The following is a 6243-nucleotide window of genomic DNA, read 5'->3' on the forward strand; positions in this document are numbered from 1 at the left end:
TTGCCGGAGGAACCCCTAACATCGCCTGCCGCATGCTCCAGTTGTACCTTGTAGGTCCAGCCCGGATCTGGCTCAGTGACCTCAAGAAGAACTCCATCTTTTGCTGGTTCGACACCGAAGACCGCTTTCGAGAAACACTTCAGGGGCACCTACAAAAGACCTGCCACGGCAAGCGACCTGCAAGCCTGCATCCAGAAGAAGGGAGAAACCTCAAGAAACTACCTCACACGATGGTTGGCATGCAGGAACAAGTGCGAAAACGTCGACCACACCACCGCCATGTACGCTTTCATTGGTGGACTGCAGAGAGGAGGATTGCTGAGGCATACGCTCACTCGTTTGGCTAACTCAACCAAGCTGACTTTGGATGAAATGATCTCCGTTGCCAGTGATCATACTGCCGCCGATGATGACGCATGCGGTGATCTCGCAGCTACAGCAATCCCCCTGCACCAACAAAAGAAGAACCGTGATAACGGCAACAGCAGCAGCCATAAGCGCAAGAACCCTGATGACCAGAAGAGTGGCGGATCCGAGATGGTCGCCATGGCGTTTCAACGCGGAGGTTCAGGAGGCGGAAGAGGACGCGGACGTGGAGGCGGAGCCGGCAGGGGTCAGCAGCATGCCACTGAGGTCACAGCTGGCGGATCCCGTGCCCCGCAAACCTACGAGGAGTACAGAGACATGCCCTGCCTGGCCCACCTGGATCCGGTTACAGGGAAGTCCACTCACACCAACCGCAACTGCAAGTGGGTCAATGATCTAAAGAATGACCCGGAGGCAGGATATAAGCGAGCCCGGAAGCACCGCCCACGCGGCAAAGGAGGCAAGGGCAAGAACAAGGACAAAGAGGAAGATAGTTCCGAGGCGATGGATGAGGATGATAACTCGCCGGATCCCAAGGCAGGATCCGCAGGTAAATCCAACCCATTCGATAAAAAGAGCGTGGGGGCTTACCACACTTTCCTCGGAACCCCAACAGTCCGCGCTGCCAAGTCAGCTACCCGGATCCTGAACGCCACAGTTCCGGCTGTGCCGCAGTATGTTAGGTGGTCGGAAATCCCGTGCACATTTGATAGGAAGGATCACCCTGCCATTGTGCCAAAAGAATGCTACGCCTTGGTTGTAAGTCCCCGCATAGACGGGTATGACTTCTCCAAGTGCCTCATGGATGGTGGAGCCAGCTTGAACATCATGTACCTGGAGACTCTAGAGCGGATGAACCTCACCAAGGAACAGCTCAAACACAGCAACACCGAGTTTCATGGCGTGGTTCCGGGTAAGAAGGCGAATTCCCTCGGCAGCATCACACTTCCCGTGGCTTTTGGCGATGTTCACAATTTCCGCGAAGAGAAAATCACGTTTGAAGTTGTGCCCTTCAAGAGCTCCTACCACGTCATCTTCGGCAGGCCCACCTACCACAAGTTCCACGCAAGAGCGTGCTACATCTACAACAAGCTCAAGATTCCGGGTCCTAAGGGTATGATTACCGTATCCGGAGACTACAAAAAGGCTCATGAGTGCGAGTTAGGCGAAGCCGCCTTCGCGAGTACGTGATATCTGGAGAGGAGCTGCAAGGCTACAGAGCCGCGGTAGATCCGACTGAGATGCAGACCACCAAGAAGCAGATCTCCGAACAGAAGACCTCCTTTAAGGCCGCGATAGAAACCAAGAAGCACGACCTCGTCAAAGGCGACCCTTCAAAGCAGGTTTCAGTCGGAGCCAACATGGACCCCAAATAGGAAGACGCGCTCGTCGAGTTCCTCCGCGCTAACATGGATATCTTCGCATGGCAACCTTCTGACATGTCCGGAGTACCTAGGGAACTCGCCGAGCACTACCTCAACATAAATCCGGGGGCTAAACCGGTAAAGCAAGCTATGCGACGCTTTGGAGATAAGAAGCGCCGCGCCATAGGAATGGAACTAGCAAAGTTACTAGAAGCGAGGTTTTGTAATAGAAGTTATCCACACCGATTGGGTCGCAAATCCCGTCCTTGTACCCAAAAAGAACACCGAAATACTAAGAATGTGCATCGATTACTCGGCTTGAACAAGCATTGCCCGAAGGATCCGTTCCCCTTGCCGCGCATTGACCAAGTCATTGATTCGACGGCGGGGGCGGAACTTCGTGTTTTCTTGATGCGTATTCCGGGTATCATCGAGATCCGGATGAAGGAATCCGACCAAAAGGCGACTTCATTCATTACCCCGTTTGGTACTTACTGCTATGTTACTATGCCTTTTGGTTTGAAAAACGCGAGTGCCACCTACCAACGTACGATGCAGCGGTGCTCGAAGGACCAAATCGGCCGGAACATGCACGCTTACGTCGACGACATCGCGGTCATGACCCGGAAAGGATCCGACTTGATCGGCGACCTCACGAAACCTTCGACAACCTCCGCAGGTACAAGATGATGTTGAATCCGGCTGAAGTGCGTCTTTGGCGTGCCAGCCGGAAAACTCCTTGGCTTCATAGTCTCTCACGAGAGGCATTGAGGTTAACCCGGAAAAAATCAAGGCAATCCTGTGCATCAAACGGCCAACTTGTCTCAAAGATGTGCAACGACTAACTGGTTGCGTCGCAGCAATCAGTAGGTTTGTTAGCCGTCTTGGCGAGAAGGCGCTACCTTTGTACAAGCTGCTGAAGAAAACAGACAAATTTGTCTGGGACGACGCAGCCGACGTAGCTCTTCGGGGGTTAAAGGAAATACTCACCTCCCCACCTATCTTGGCAGCCCCAGCAGAGTCAGAGCCAATGCTCCTTTATCTGGCAGCTACCAACAAAGTCATTAGCCTCGTCATCGTGGTGGAGCGAAAGGAAGAAGGTCATGAATATGACGTCCAAAGACCTGTCTATTACATTAGCGAGGTACTGACGAAATCAAAGCAAAGATACCCTCACTTTCAGAAGCTAGCTTATGGAGTGTTCCTAGGCAGCCGGAAGCTGAGACATTACTTCCAAGAGCACCCAGTAACAGTTGTGAGCAAGGCTCCGCTGTCAACAATTCTCAACAACGGCTGACGCAACAGGACGTACGGCTAAATGGGGCATCGAATTATCCGCCTTCGACATCGCTTACAAGCCTAGGACTGCGATTAAATCCCAAGTCTTGGCAGATTTCGTCGCAGATTGGACAGAAGCTCCGGATGCAAGTCTGGAGCCGGAACCAGAAACATGGGTCATGCACTTCGATGGATCCAAGCAGCATCAGGGCTCAGGAGCCGGAGTCACCCTGAAGTCCCCTACCGGAGAAGAACTGCAGTATGTTCGCGAGATCCACTTCGAAGCTACAAACAATATGGCGGAATACGAGGCTGTACTACACGGTCTGCGCATCGCTAAGGAAATCGGGATCAAGCACATTATATGCTGTGGAGATTCCGACCTAGTTGCACAACAAGTAGCCGGAACCTGGAACGCCAGAAATTCCGTCATGGCGGCCTACAGAGACGAAGTTGACGAGATCGCCAAGTGCTTCCTCGGATACGAAGTCAAGTACGTCAGGAGAGACGATAACACGGCGGCGGACATGCTATCCAAGCTCGGATCCGGCGGGAAGCAAATTCCGCCGGCATTTTCCTGGAGCATCTCCGGATACCCTCAGTTAAGGGCGCTAACCCGGAAAACCCAGAAGTGGCAGTATCTCCGGCTAGGGAAGTGATGGCTATCATTCCAGCTTGGACACAGCCTTTCCTGGACTACCTCATCGATCAGAAGTTGCCAGAGGACGAGGTCCTCGCAAGACAGATCGTCAGACGAGCAAGATCCTACACAATTGTTGATGGACAGCTCTATAAACGAAGTGCAGCAGGGGTATTTCTCAAATGCATCTCCAATCAAGATGGCATTGAAATCCTCAGAGAGATCCATGCAGGGGATTGCGGGCATCATGCCGCCCCCAGGTCACTCGTTGCAAAAGCTTTTCGGTTAGGTTTTTACTGGCTCACAGCTAAAGAAGATCCTGACAAAATAGTCAAGACCTGCCGAGGTTGTCAGTACTACGCAACTCAACCAAACGCTCCAGCCCAAGAGCTGAAGACCATACCTATCACCTGGCCATTTGCGGTCTGGGGGCTCGATATGGTTGGTAAGTTAAAAAGATCATCTCCTGGCGGTTTTGAATACCTTCTGGTCGCTGTTGACAAATTCAGCAAGTGGATCGAGGCAAAGCCAGTGAGGAAAGCCGATGGTGCTACGGCACTAAAATTTGTCTGCAGCCTCGTGATGAGATTCGGCATCCCACACAGCATAATCACAGATAATGGCACAAACTTCGCTCAGGGAGAGTTGAGGGATTATTGTGAGACGAGTAGGGATTCGATTGGACCTTGCATCTGTGGCTCACCCACAATCCAACGGTCAGGTTGAAAGGGCTAACGGCCTAATATTATCAGGAATTAAACCGCGCCTTGAAGAACCGCTGCGACGAGCAGCTGGAGCTTGGGCTGATGAGTTGGAAGCTGTTTTGTGGAGTTTACGAACTACCCCCAAAAGATCAACAGGGTTTACCCCATTTTTCCTGGTATATGGATCCGAAGCCGTGCTCCCCTCCGACATCATCCACGATTCACCGCGAGTTTCCGCCTACAATGAAGAAACAGCTGACGAGGCCAGACAGCTATCTGTGGACCTGATCGAGGAAGCTCGGAACTTAGCTGACCAGCGCTCCGCCATCTACCAGCAGAAGCTCCGACGTTATCACAGTCGTCGAGTTCGGAATCGCTCCTTCATGGCAGGAGACCTGGTCCTCCGCCTTCGGCAGGTTAAAGACCATAAGCTGCAATCTCCATGGGAAGGACCCTTCGTCGTTAGCAAAGTGCTTCATAACGGGTCGTACTACCTTGTTGATTTCCGTGAGTTAAAGGATAGACCCACTAATTTGCACCGGAAACGCAAGCGTGAGGATCCGGATGACATCTACGACGAAACAGATCGCCCTTGGAACATCGCACAGCTACGTCCTTTCTACACTTAGCATATTTTTTCCGAGTTACAAACTCTGTAATAGTTATACATGATCAATGAAATAAAGCTTATGGTTCACTCTTTGAGTCTTTTACCTCCTTTACTTGTTCATTTTAGATCGTGTATGTTTTCCGACTAAAACCGCAGAGCTGGATGTTTCCGCCTAGGCGTGTATGAAAGTTGTGATTTTCAAAATCGTCCTTTAGGACGTAAGCTTAAGTTTTCTGGTGGAAATTTTTTTTCGTTGCGAACTCGTGGATTCCTGGTAGCGACTTCCGGCACCTAGGCTGGGGGCTTGTTTCCGCAGTTATGGACGGATGCCATTGGACTTCGTCACCGCAGGCGAGCGTTTCCGGCCAAAGGTTTTCCGGCTCGTGGAAGGTCAAACGAGTAAGCCGGAAAATTAACAAACCAGCACTTGCTTTTAACAAACGAAACATGCAAAATAATTCTAACGGATAGCAGGATAAGTTTTCCGCCCACGCATAATTGTTTCGTCCCTAGATACTTAAGAATTAAAGTTATATTACAAACCCTCGCTGGGGCCAAAATGATGCATTGTTCTTCCCGCAGGAATAAAAGTTTTCACTCCCCCTTAGCCGGAGAAGTCTTGCCCTCTGGATCTTTTTTCTCGGCGTCTTCGGCCGGAGATGACACGTCTTCATCGCTTTCTTCTTCTTCTTCAGAAGCTGCAGCACTGGTCTTGGGTTCCTCTTGGGGAGCGTCCTTGGAGCTGGTCCAGGTAAATTGGGTTCCGGATTCCGCAGGTCGCGCCTCCGCGTCGCGCTCCTTTTGAAGTTCGGCTTCCAAGGGCTCTTCCGCAGGAAGAACGACCTTGTCGTAGAATTCATTATACCGGATCCTGCGCACGATACGGGTGTCGTAGCCGCTCACTGCATCCAGGAGCGCGTTAACATCCGCATCCGGAGGAACGCCCGTGGTTACCTGCTCAAGATCAAGCTCCGGGTTATGTGCTAAGCACATAGTTAGGGTCATCGCAGCTGCGCCTCGGGCTGATGATGCTTGTAGATCCGTCACCAGTTCCGGAAGAACGTCCATTTTTCCAACAAGTTTGCGAACGTTGCAAGTGCGACTCCTCTTGATGGATAAGTTGTAGCATATCTTGCGGGAGGCGGAAATGAGATCTTTGCAATCATCGCCTGCAAGTTGAAGAAGGTCGTCTCGTGGGAACAAATTCCGACGTTTTTCCGGATACCCAAGCGGCTCTGCAAAAGATAATCAGGATATCAGCATGCAATGTGAGCATAAAGA

The sequence above is a fragment of the Lolium rigidum genome, unplaced genomic scaffold (assembly GCF_022539505.1).
Source record: "Lolium rigidum isolate FL_2022 unplaced genomic scaffold, APGP_CSIRO_Lrig_0.1 contig_7894_1, whole genome shotgun sequence".
NCBI classification, from domain to species: Eukaryota; Viridiplantae; Streptophyta; class Magnoliopsida; order Poales; family Poaceae; genus Lolium; species Lolium rigidum.